This window comes from Mytilus edulis, chromosome 7 (assembly GCF_963676685.1).
Source record: "Mytilus edulis chromosome 7, xbMytEdul2.2, whole genome shotgun sequence".
Classification (NCBI taxonomy): Eukaryota; Metazoa; Mollusca; class Bivalvia; order Mytilida; family Mytilidae; genus Mytilus; species Mytilus edulis.
The window spans coordinates 35,803,159-35,817,761 of NC_092350.1; positions in this window are offsets into that span (position 1 = coordinate 35,803,159).

Genomic DNA, 14,603 nt, shown 5'->3' on the forward strand with positions numbered 1-14,603 from the left:
TTTTGAAAACACGGGTCACGGATACTCAAATAAAATATTAATGGGCAAATAAAATAACTACAATATACACTACGCTTATTTGAGGTTTTAACCTTATAAAATTATAGATGTTACTTTGAAGGTATATCAAAAGTAATGTCCCTTAATCGACGTTTACTTCTTTCAAAAAATTGTTAATATTCATTTGTTCATAACAGTATGTCATTAAACCAGACTTGTCTTTTTTCACTTATGAAACAAATGTGTTTCTGAGATTGACAACTGTTTGTTCTTTTAGGCTTGTTAGATTATTCATATTGAATGTAATACACCTGGCCACTTTAAATATTTAAAATAGAACCATTTGAAAAGAAACAAATCAAATAGGAGAATATAGAAAAACTATGGTTGAAAAACAAATGCTTATTGGGAAATTATAATCAGGAACGGTTCATGTTGATTTTTAAGGTCTGCAGTTCTTTAATCTTTATACATATATGCCTTGAAAAAAGTTCCTAAAAGGTATTAGTGTGCTTTTGTTCCCCTAAAAATCCATATTAATTATAAAAAAAAGAAGATGTGCCAATGCCAATGAGACAACTCTCCACAAGAGACCAAAATGACACAGAAATTAACAACTATAGGTCACCGTACGGCCTTTAACAATGAGCAAAGCCCATACCGCATAGTCAGCTATAAAAGGCCCCGAAATGACAATGTAAAACAATTCCAACGAGAAAACTAACGGCCTTATTTATATAAAATAATGAACATAAAACAAATATGTAACACATAAACAAACGACAACCACTGAATTACAGTCTCCTGACTTGGGACCGGCACATACATACATAATGTGGCGTAGTAAAAAAACATGTTATCGGGATCCCAACCCTCTCCCTAATCTGGGACAGTGGTATAACAGTACAACATAAGAACGAACTATACAAATCAGTTGAAAAAGGCTTAACCAGATGGACAAAAATACAAGAGGCCTTTTTATTTTCAATACTATTATGTGTAGCTATTTGAAAAGTTTTGAATATTTCTCATCTTCAGGCGTTGTAGTTTTGACTTCGAATTCTAGAACTTAAAACACCAGAATCGTCGATCGATCGTGTCTATACTGTTTTACCTAGCCTGGATTCTCATGTTGATGCGGCTAATCAATAGAACTTTTTTTCGACGAACGCCTTCTCCATACGTTCGGAATGCATTCAATTCCTTGTTTTCTTCGCTCTCGCTTGGCTGTATTTCACAAAATGTATAAATACAGGCAACAGAAGTATACCGCTGTTCAAAAGTCATAAATCGATTAAGTGAAAACAAATCCGGTTTACAAACTTAAACCGAAGGAAAACGGAACAACAGAAAAACTGAACTGCAAAAAAAGCAAACGCCAACAAACATAGAAACAGACTTTTTTTATGACAACTGCCATATTCTTGACATGGTAAAGGATATTAGAAGAGAATATGGTGCGTTGAACCTGTGTAGCCAAACCTCTCGCCAATTTTTAACATCGGTAAACTACAGTTGCTTTTTAATTCTGCCTATATACTTGTTGTTTATCATGACGGTATTTAGATATGACTGCATTTGATTGTAAGTTCGTTTAGCCTAGTAGTCAGCACTTCTGTGGTGACATGCATTATCATTGATATGGTCATTATTATAAATTAATAAATTAACTGATTACAAATTAACAGTATACAAAACTTTGAGTTATTAAAATACTTAGGTTGTTTTTTTTTTTTTTTACCTCAAAAATAGATTACGTTGGCTGTATTTGGCAAAACTTTTAGGGATTTTTGGTCCTCAATGCTCTTCAACTTCGTACTTTATTTGGACTTTTTAACCACTCTTTTTATTCGAGCGTCAATGATAAGTCTTTTTTAGACGAAATGCGCGTCTGGCGCAAATACAAAGTTTCAATCCTAGTATCTACGATGAGTACGTTGCTGAAGGTTTTTTTCTCTGTTATAGATCTAAGAAGGGTGGTTGTTATTGTTAAAAACTAGTTAAACACTAAGCCAGCAACAATTTAAAATGTATGTTTTAAGTGTACAAAATTGTATGACTGGTATCTTTGATGAGTGTATTTGTATAACCGTTTCGGTGATCCCAATTGCTTCTTAAACTATGCCTAGAATATGAGTTTTACATCAATGAGGCAGTAATACAATTCAATTATTCAATAAAATATAAAAACAAAATCACAAGATCTCCAAGGTACGAAGAGTTAAAGAGCTAAAGATAAAAGTAAAAAGTGTCTAATACTGTACAATCAAAACTAATTACCAACTTGTTCGCAGAGGGACAAATGAAGACAACAGTAGTATACCGCTGTTCGAGATTCATAAATCGATTGAGAAAAAAAAAATCCGGGTAACAAAATAAAACTGAGGGAAACGCATTAAATATAATAGAACAACGACACAACAGAAACACAACATTAAAATGTAATTCACACAGGAACGAACTATAATATAACAATGGCCATTTTCCTGACTTGGTACAGGACATTTTAAGGAAAAAAATGGTGGGTTGAACCTGGTTTTGTGGCATACCAAACCTCCCGCTTTAATGGCAATGTTAACCATAACATTAAAATGACAACATTACATGACAGGACTACAATACAAATAAATGGGAGAAAATATAGGACAGGGAAACACACGAAGGATAGCTAACAAAAGGTATCGGGCTTACAATTTAACACGTCAGACAGTGCACTTCGCTTCGTACAAAATAATAAATAGGAAAATCCTGCCGATGCCTTTAACAAAGTATATGATAATAAATATAGGTTTATAAGGAGAGGGATCTATAAGATTTGAAATTTTCTAGGGATGAATTGTTTTTGAAAATAAAGGAATTTTCAGGAAAAGAATCCCGGTCCCAAAATAGAGAGAAATATATGCAAGACAATGAATATTATTTGTCAAAGAAAAATAAAAAAAATACATAACTCCATGAAAATATCAAAGGACAAAGTCAAAAGCTCGAACACATCAAACAAATGGAAACAATTGTCAAATTCCTGACTTTATACAGAAATTTTCTTGTATAGAAAATTGTGGATTAAAGTTGAAACCTGGTTTTATAGATAGCCTAGTAATATCTCATAATGTATGACACTCGCATAAAATTCCTTTATACATGTATTGACAACAATGAGTGTGTTAACAAACAAACAAACAAACGAGCCATATGCGGTTATTGCACAGATCTAGAGTCCTTGTAATCGAAGTACCCTTCTCGTTTGGAAGTGTTGATCCCACTTGTTTTCTGCAATCAGCACTCACTTGGCTTATGGTTTCTCTATTTTGAAACTTCGATTTCCATGGATAAAAATCAATTGTGTAAAGACAGTTTGCTTAATGGGATGATATAGGCACATCGAACGCCTTCCAGTGTTTGACATCTTGTTAGAAAATGTACTAGAGAGGAGTAGGAGTTGTCTTCCTCTTAATGCATAAAGGACAACTCATCTTATGAGTATGTACTCATATCAACTTATGCTAATTTGTTTGTAAGAAGTAGTTAGAAGTTATAATTCTAGCTTTTCATTGCTATAGGTTTCTTTGTTTTTCCTGAATTTTCTTGTGCAGTGTACGTTTATTATGGTATTAAAGAAAAAAACAAATCAGTACAAGGATTTTTTTTTAATAAAAAAAAGATCTGATTAATTTAACGGTAATCATGATAAACAACTGAGTGAGTTAACAATAAATAGATAATAAATAAGCTTTATTTAGAGTCGAAGCATATAAACTTTTACAAACATAAAATAAGCCAAATGATCTTTACCGACATTTTGTTAATAAACAAATCTGATTTGTCATCATTAAAAATTCGCCATGATACTTACCTACTTATAGTTACTTATAGTTGATTTCTAGTACAGGATCCCTCAAGATTCCCCTTCACCAGACTCGTAATTTAATGTTTTTGTGATACTGTTTTGTCCGTGACCGGATATTTCTGCTCTGTAGTTATTGTAATATATTTCTTCGTCTAACCAATATTTGTCTAATCGGTTTTTAAAGGTATTTATGGATGGTGACTTTGTTATTTTATCTGGTAGTTTGTTCCAGGTTTTAGTAATTCTAACAGAGAGAGAGTGTTTACGGATATTGGATTGGAATCTTTGATGAATGACTTCTAAAAAATGAGCTTACTTCTTTGTCGTAGTATCCATTCATTGTTTTGAATGTTTCAATCATATCTCCGCTTATTCTCTTTTAAGATAATGTTGGTAGGCCTAGTTTTTTAAGTGTCTGAGTAGCTCATGTCTTTGGGACCTGATAATTGTTTTGTTACCCTTCTTTGGACACTTTTTATTTTGTCGATATCTTTTTTCTTGTATGGGGACCAAACTGAGCTGGCATAGTCTAGGTGGGTTCTAACCATGGTTTTGTATAATGGCATGAATGTCTCGATTCCCAAGTATTTAAATGTTCTTCTAAGAACTGCAAAAATGGAGTTGGCCTTGTTCACTTTTCACTTATGTGGTTTGTAAAGGTGAGGTTTGAGTCGATAAGGACTCCTGTATCTTTTTCCTCTTTAACTTGTGCTATATGATGATTTAGTGGGCTATAGATTGGTGGATGGTCAGTGCTATTAAATTTCTTACTTATTTTCATATAGTTACATTTTTCCGGGTAAATTTTAGTAGCCATTTATCACTCCACGATTCCATCTTGTTAAGATCTTCTTATCCCTTCATATGATAATTATAACCCTGATTATGATATATCAGTCCGTCATAGTAAAGATGTGCATTTATCTACCCGTGGGAAATTAATAAATGATATATGCGTGCAGACGGGGCTTCGAATTCTTAATGGAAGAACTAGAGGGGATTTCATTGGACAATTATCTTGCCATAATCCTCGGGGGAGCAGTGTTGTTGACTACTCTCTGGTATCAGAGGAATATTAGATGCAGTGGCTTTTTTTTTTTATTAAACTTCATGACTTTTTAGCTGATCTTTCTGATCACAGTCAGGTCTCTGTTAAGTTAAATGTAGATATGAAAGTTCCTGTACTAGATACTCAGAGTTAACACTCTCAGATAACCCCTCCTAAATATAATTGGAATGACGAGTCTGCATTAAAATTTCAAACAGCTCTGACTTCTTATGATATGCAACAAAAAATATCAAACTTTTTATCTAACGACTCTGATTCTCAAAATATGACTTTAAAACTAAATGATATAATCGGTGAGGCAGCTGATAAATCTTTAAAACAAATATTACCTAAAATCCCTAACTCCTTAAATTCAAATACTAAAACTATAAAGAAACAACCAAAGTGGTTTGATTTTTCTCTAATTAAAAAGCGTAAACAATTAGATGACAAGGAAACACTATTTAAAAAATAAAATAATGACCCCATAGTTAGAGGGAATTTCTTCAGTTTAAAACTTTATAGAAAAACTATAAAGAAAAATATAAACAGTCCCGTAAAGATCTTATTGTACAACTAGACAACATGAGAGATAACAATCAATCCCAATATTGTGGGCCTTACTACAGACTCTCAGTAATGATCTTCTACCAATTTACATTTTTACAGAATTAGATTATAAAATTTCAGAAAAAAAGAGATAAATGAAGCAGTAAAATCACTAAAAAACAATAAATCAAGCCGCTTTGACTCCATAATAAATGAGATGCTCAAGTGCAGTCAATCATATCTGCTTAAATGTTTTGTAAAAATATTTAACAAAGTACTAACAACATGAAAATTTCCTGAAATGTGGGCTTAAGGATTTATTGTCCCATTACATAAAAGCGGATCTAAAGATGACCCCTCAAATTTTAGGGGCATCACAATAGGCAGTAGGAAAATTATTTAAAAAAATACTAAATAACAGATGAGAAAAGTTTATAACTAAAAGAAATATAGTTGGTCCAGAGCAAATAGGATTTTGTAAAGGAAAAAGAACTAGTGACCATATGTTTGTACTTAAAATCTTAATTAATAAATACACTAAGCAGGGACATAAACGCCTCTTTACCTTTTTTCTCGGTTTTAAAAACGCCTTTGACAAGGTTTGGCATTTAGCCTTTTTAAATTGAGGAAGCTCGGATTGAGCGATTTATTTTAAAACGTAATTAAAGATATGTATAAAAACACATCTTTATGTGGTAAAACTAATAGTCATACACTAACTGAAATTTCCCATCAGATATTGGTGTACGTCAAGGGGATAATCTGAGCCCTGGCTACATTGTTTAAACTTTTCATAAATGATTTACCAGAAATTTTTGATTCAAGTTGTTGCCCAGTTTTGTTAAACAACAGTACCCTTAACTGTTTAATGTATGCAGATTACCACATTATGATTTCTGAAACCTCATCTGGATTACAAAATTGTTTAGACAATTTAATGGATTATTGTAATAAATGGGGATTAGAAATTAACATGAAAAAAACGAAAGTGTTAATTTTTAATAACACAGGGAGAATATCAAAGGAAAAATTCACATTTAAATGTAAGCTTATTAATACTGAGAAAAAAATATAATTATCTTGGTATTATATTCACTGTATCTGGCAGATTCACAGATGCTAAGTTTAATCTATATAATAAAGCATTAAAAGCCTTTTTTAAATAAAAAAGATATTTTACTCATTTAAAACCTAATATTAAAACACTCTTACATCTTTTTGACCACATACTGAAGCCAATTTTGTTATATGGCTTAGAAATTTGGGGTCAATTATCTCCAAAAAAAGTTACAATAAAAAGGAGACAACTATTTTTTTCCAGATGTGTAAAGATCTAGTTATCGAAAAATTACATGTTAAATTTTGTAAATATTCTCTACATGTACATAGAAGATCAACCTAGCAGTGATGGGAGAGTTGGGGCGCTACCCTCTTTCTCTTGAGGTTATTCTTAATATGACTAAATTTTGGGTCAGACTCTCAGAACAAAATAACTCCCTCATTAAAGAAGCATTCGAAGAGTCCAAGATTTAATCTAAAAAATGTAACGACAATTGGTTGGGAAGCATTTATTCATTATCTAACCCCAGAATATTTGTTAAATCACCACATTTCCTTAAGATTCTAGCTGGTATTTTATCTGGGCCGCATGCTTTACTTGGGTTGCATCTGTTCAATAGCTTTCTAACGACTTCTGTTGTGACTGTAATCTCTGGCATTTGTGGATATTGTTTATCTGATAGCTTTGGTATGTCGTCGCTATTTTCTTTAGTAAAGACTGATTGGTATTGTCTGTTCAAGATGTTAGCTTTTTCTGTTGCGGTATTAAATAATCGTGCATTGACTTTTAGAGGGGCGATCCCTGTGTTGTCCTTTTTCAGTAATTTAATATAACTCCAAAAAAAGCGTTTCTGTTTGCTGGGTTGGTCCTGGTGTTCATCTCCCACTTCTATGATGTTATTTATGTAGTTCCAGTAAGATGTACGCTGTTTCTTTTTTATACAATTTTTTTGCTCTCTTTGTACTTCCTTATATCAGATGCTTGTTTCATTTTCTTCATTCGTTTAAATAATTTGTTTCTCCTTCTTAATCCGGCTTTAACTTTATTATCTATCCATGGTTTTTGGTCTTGTTACCTCTGATTGTCTTTTTTGGTATATGCTTCTCCATTAGATTTATAAGTTTTGTCTAGATTATTTCCACTGGTTGGTTACTAGCTTCCAGTTCTAAGAATTCCTTCTCCATATTTTTAAGTGCAGTTTTTTTATTGCATCAAAGTCTCCTTTTTATATGTGGATACTTCTCTAGGTGGGCGTTTGGTTTTGATCGGTCTCAGGCTAGACTCAATGTACACTGTTTCATGATCTGATATCCAGGTATAACATGTACTTTATTTACTAATGAACTGTTATTGGTGAAAAATAAATCAAGTATGTTCTCGCAAGTATCTGTAGTTCTTGTGGGTTCTACGACGACCTGTTATAAGGAAGGGATCTTTACTGATGTTAAGCAATTGATGTGATGGACCTGATTTTGCTGCATATTGTTTTACGCTTTCATCTTCCCAGTTAATGTCGCCTAGATTAAGGTCGCCCAAGCCATACATGTGCTCCTGCTGGTATTCCCGACAGGCTGGTGTGAAGATGGGCAAGATATTCAGTGTCATCTGCATCGGGAGGTCGGTAGAATGATTCTTCATAAAGGTTGTTAGTGCCTGTTATTTTTATCTGTATCCATATGAGTTCGCAGTTATCATTTGTTTTTAATTCTTCTGGTTCCGTGCGTTCAAGATGGTTTGATGTTAGTATGAATACACCTCCTCCAGGACGGGTTAGTCTGTCCTAATGGAAGACTTTGTAATCCTTTGGGAAAATGGCTGTTGATAGGTGGTGTGCCTTCAACCATGATTCAGTGCCTATAATGATGTCCGCACCTGTCGATTCCAACATATTTTCCTAGGTATGAGCCTAGGCTTCGTGTTGAAGGCCGTACATTGACCTATAATGGTTTTCTTTTATAAATTGTTATTTGGATGGACAGTTGTCTCATTGGCACTCATACTACATCTTGAGATATCTATAGTGTTTTAAGGGTCCTAAATTTTATGAAATGTTTAATGAAAAATAATTATTAATTAATGGTTTGTTCTGTCTTGTATTCAAATGAAAATTGGCTGAAATATTACATGTAATGCTATAACTTGTAACCCAAATCAACTGTTTCTAATACATGTAATGTATATTATGTAATATCTATTCCAAACAAAAAAAGAAATAATGAAATATCTTTCAAAATGCGAAAAATATTATGTAATATCTGAGACTACTATATTCTCGGGTATATCTATTCTGAATCAAAAATCTTTTCTAATATCTATTCTAAATGAAAAAAAATATATTGTAATATCTATTCTGAGTGGAAAAAGTAATATATACATGTAGTATTATTTCCAACTGTAAAAATAGTATTGTGAATTATCTATTCAAACCCTTAATTGTTGTAATTTTTGGAAGATTAAATCCTTTTTCATGTGTTATTAGGGCATGGAAAATTGTTATGAAATATCTATTCCAATTGTAAAAAGGTATTCTGTGATTTCATTTCCAAGCAGTAAATATTCTTTTTTTTTTTTTTTTTTTTTTTTTTTTTTTAACTTAAACCCTTTTCTAAGTTTTATCATGGCATGGTGAAAGTTTTATATTATATATATTCTAAAAGAAAACGTATTTAATCATGAAATATTTTGTACCCAATATAAAAAATGTATTATGTAAAGCTATTCCAACCCGAAAATATTCTTTTTTTCTTTCTTTTTTTTTGTAAATTAAACCTGAACTATCATACTTACAAGACTGGAAACTATACAATTTCCAGTCCCGTTGGTATAAAAGTCCCAGGTTAAACCCTTAACAAAGTGGTATAGTAAAAGTTCATTGTATAACTAATTACAAAGGGAAAACAATAATTTTTGCTGTTGAAATATATATTTTCCTAATGAAAGTATTATGTATTATTTATTCCCATTGGAAAAGGTATTATGAAATATTTATTCCGATAGGAACAAGTATAATGTATTATTTATTCCAATTGAAAAAAAGTATTATATAGTATTTATTCCAACTGAAAAAAAGTATTATGTAGTATTTATTCTGAATGGAAAAAGTATTATGCAGTATTTTATCTGAATGGAAAAAGTATTATGTAGTATTTATTCTAAATTGAAAAAGTATTATGTAGTAATTATTCCCATTGTAACAAGTAATATGTATATTTATTCCGATTGGACAAAGTATTATGTATTATTTATTCCGATTGAAAAAACTATTATGTATGATTTATTCCTATTGGATAAAGTATTATGTAATATTTATTACGATTGGAAAAAGTATTATGTATTATTTATTCCCATTGGATAAAGTATTTTGTAGTATTTATTCTGAATGGAAAAAGTATTATGTAGTATTTTTTCCGATTGGAACAAGTAATATGTATTATTGAGGGTATCACCAGCCCAGTGGCAAGTACTCCGGTACTGGCATGAACATACGGATTTTTTTGTGTTATTAAATTTGCTGTTACAAAATATCAAAAATTATTATAAATTAAGGAATGTATCTCTCTCATGCAAAGCTCTTATTCCTTTCACGGATTTGGCTATACTTTTTGGAACTTTTGGATTAAAGCTCTTCGTCTTTTATATAAGCTTTGGATTTTACATATTTTGGCCACAAGCATCACTGAAGAGACAAGTTTTGTCGAAATGCGAATCTGGTGCAGAAAAGTTGGTACCGTTCATGTTATTATTCCCATTGGATAAAGTATTATGAAATATATTTTCCTACTCAAAAACATTATTATATTCTATCCATAACAAATGCCAGAATGGTAAATTAACATTTACAATAATTATAAGAAAAGGTATCATGAAATGAGAAATAGTTATTTCTAATGTAGTAGCCATTAAATAATCATTTCAAATTATACACAATTACAGGTATGCATATTTTTATTTAAGTCGTCTTTATAGTATAGTTTACATTTATGTTTCACAGCTGAACTTGTTAACATAATATCTTACCTTCAACATAAGTTCCATCATTCAGGAACATAAATATTTTTTCGTACTCGTCAGCCTCCATATTTCAGTATGATACATTCAGGTGTTGTGTAGAGGTCTATATATCTAACTCATTAACACTTTTCAAATTACATAATAATCATATAATCATATAATAAGCATTTAAAACCTGTTTTGATTTAGAATATAAACATTCAAAACTTGTTGTGATTTAAACACTAATCAGCATTTAAAACTTGTATAAATCAATCAGGTGTAAACTTCAGTATAACAGGAACATTTGTTATACTCATCATGCTCATCAACATATAATATAAGTTCCTGATATCAGTGGAACAAATATAATACAGTTGGAAAAAGTATTTGATGACAGAATTTCCGCAGAACATATATTATAATAATATTGTTTCCCAAAGGAACAAATATTATCCGGAACAAATATACGTTGACACGTTGTACTGTTCCTCGGGGCGACTTGATTGACAAATACAAATTGTTGCCAGTGTTGTTGTTGTAGAATTTGTCTGTCATTCTGGGTTTTTATTATTCTAAAGATCTTGGTATCATCTTCAAATAGATATGCATCAGAATCCACTTGGTCTGGAAGATCGTTTATATATAGAACAAATAGTAGCAGTCCTAGTACAGATCCTTGTGGTATCCCGAATGTAACGTTAGCCCAGTCTGATTCTTCACCATTCACTATGACCTTATAATAATAAATAAATAAGCTTTATTTAGAGTCGGCAAGGTATACAAACATAAACAAACATAAGCTCTGGTGAGCTTTTAACCGACATATGAGACATTTTTAACAAATTCAATACAATATTTAAAACAATACAACACAATTGCCAATAGACAATATTTTATTGGCACAAACGCATTTACAATAAATGGTAATGACCGAATGGATAAACAATTTGCTATACATGGTAGTAAAATACAAACAATTATATATATATATATATATGTGGAAACGATTTTCTTATCAGAATTCTGTTAAGAACAGTATCTATCAAAGGAAACAATTTTCTTATCAGAATTCTGTTAAGAACAGTATATATATCCGAGGAAACTATTTTCTTATCAGAATTCTGTTAAGCAACTATCTACCTGAGGACACAATTTTCTTATCAGAATTCTGTTAAGCAAACTATCTACCTGATATTTTTTTTATCAGAATTCTGTTAAAAACAGTATCTACCTGAAGAAACGATTTTCTTATCAGAATTCTGTTACGCAAACTATCTACATGAGGAAACAATTTTCTTATCAGAATTCTGTTAAGAACAGTATCTATCCAAATAAATAATTTTCTTATCAGAATTCTGTTAAGAACAGTATCTATCCGAGGAAACTATTTTCTTATCAGAATTCTGTTAAGCAAACTATCTACCTGAGGAAACAATTTTCTTATCAGAATACTGTTAAGAACAGTATCTATCCGAGGAAACTATTTTCTTATCTGAATTCTGTTAAGCAACTATCTACCTGAGGACACAATTTTCTTATCAGAATTCTGTTAAGCAAACTATCTACCTGAGGAAACAAATTTCTTATCAGAATTCTGTTAAGAACTTAAGCAAACTATCTACCTGAGGAAACAATTTTCTTATCAGAATACTGTTAAGAACAGTATCTATCCGAGGAAACTATTTTCTTATCAGAATTCTGTTAAGCAACTATCTACCTGAGGACACAATTTTCTTATCAGAATTCTGTTAAGCAAACTATCTACCTGAGAAACAATTTTCTTATCAGAATTATGTTAACAGTATCTACCTGAGGAAACGATTATAGTCTTCAACATAAAACATAGAATGGATAAAATACATAAATGAAAAGAACATAAAAAATAGGATTGAGTCATGAACATATTAAAGCAACCAACCAACAATCAATCAATCAATATTTGAAAATAGTAAAGTCATGTTGTCTGTTCTATGGCCTGGTTGTTGTCTCTTTGACACATTCCCAATTTCCATTCTCAATTTTATTAGATAGATAAGATAGTTATTAACGCCACCTTTAAGCACCGCTTTAGGGTTATTTCGTTGCGGCCAGTGTTTGTTGGTGAAGGAAGCCGGAGTGCCCGGAGAAAAAACACCGACCTCCGATAAGAAAGAACGACAAAATAAAATCAACGGCATCGCTATGTGAGCCTTAAATCGTCGATATTTCACTTTTTCCTATACCAGGTAGGTAACATAGAGCCACAAGAAACAAAGTCGGTGACCTTTATCAATCGAACGAAAATTAATGCATAATAACATATCAATTTTAATAAAAAATTATGCATTTCAATTTTAATAAAAATGATGCATTTGCAATAAGAAATTTTATTATTTTCTGACAAGGTTTAGCCGATTTTATGTGCTTTCTATTCAAATTTTCCACTTTTTAATTTTTTTTAGTAATATTTCAGAAAAAAACCAAAATAAATGCATTATCTTTCAGTTTACAGTTTAGGTTTAACATTCAACAGCTGTATTGTATGCAATATTTTATAAAAAATCATTGACATGACCATTTCAATATAACTTGACTATTAATCTTTTTATTAAATGTAATAGTTTTAAGATATTTCGACCTTCAGTATGACTGACGAGACACTAATTTTCAGTGTAATGCATGCTTCTCGCGATTGTGGTCAAAAGACCGGTCTGACCATTTCTTATATCTGTTGCAGATTAAGGATGTCCTTAGGTGAGGTTTCTGAATTTGTGTAAAATGTTCGGACTCCTTGGTGATTTTCCATACAATACAAGGTAAAATATTTTGCCCCATGACACCCCTTTATTTTTTCATATAAGACTTAATAGCTCACGAAAGGTCATTTACCAACATTTTAGAAGATTCTTAATTTTCTTTCTTTTGTTTTGAGACCCAAATAGTACTAATGCATATATAAGGTAAAAGTCCGAGTCAGCCTTTTCCCGCTATATTTTAAATCTCAAATATCTCGAAAAGGAGGTCCATGACCTATCAATATTTTTAATTTATCTTTATCCTTAATAGATGCTCTACCAGCTTATAGTATCAATTTTAATTTCTTAATTTCTTAATTTTTACCTAACCTCACCTAAGTACATCCTTAACTTTGATCAGGTCAGCGATTGATTTAACTTGCTGCATATTATAGGACTACGCCCATTCGTGTTATTAACATGTTTCGAAAGAATTGTCTATTGTTTATTGTAATTGAAGTGACCATAACTGTTTCCGATAAAGTAGTTTAATAATTGAAGAACATTTGCATCATTATGTTTCCTTAAAAATAAATGATTTAAGAACTAACGGTGATTTAGTTTTCCTTTTTACTTATGCAAGGATTCCTTTTCGGAAAAAATACGAACTACTTATCCTTTTATACAATGACATTATCTATGAAAATGTTTGGTCCCCTTTTTTTCGTCTTTATAATAATTATAAACATTATATCTATGTAATCTTCATGACTTGTCAATATCATTGACTGATAAAGTAGTTTAATAATTGAAGAACATTTGCATCATTATGTTTTCTTTAAAATAAACTCATTAACACATGATTTAAGAACTAACGGTGATTTAGTTTTCCTTTTTACTTATGCAAGGATTCCTTTTCGGAAAAAATACGAACTACTTATCCTTTTATACAATGACATTATCAATGAAAATGCTTGGTCCCCTTTTTTTCGTCTTTATAATAATTATAAACATTATATCTATGTAATCTTCATGACTTGTCAATATCATTGACTGATAAATAACGATATCAATATCAAACAATAAATACCTGTCTTTAAAATATGTAATTTCTAGCTTTTGATATACATGTGACAAATAAAAATTGGGAATTAACTAGAGACCAACCATCATGATCGGCTTTCAACATTTTATCCTCTGATAAACAAACATCGGAGAATCATAAATCATGGATAATAACAAAAGTGTTTTGTTTAACGTCTTGAAAAACGACACGTATAACAAAACTTCTGAAAGATACATGATTATACAGTGTTATATTCTCAACATTTGTTTATTACAAAAACAAAGTAATTAAAAGGCTTAAACCTCTGCTATTTCTTGAAGATCTTT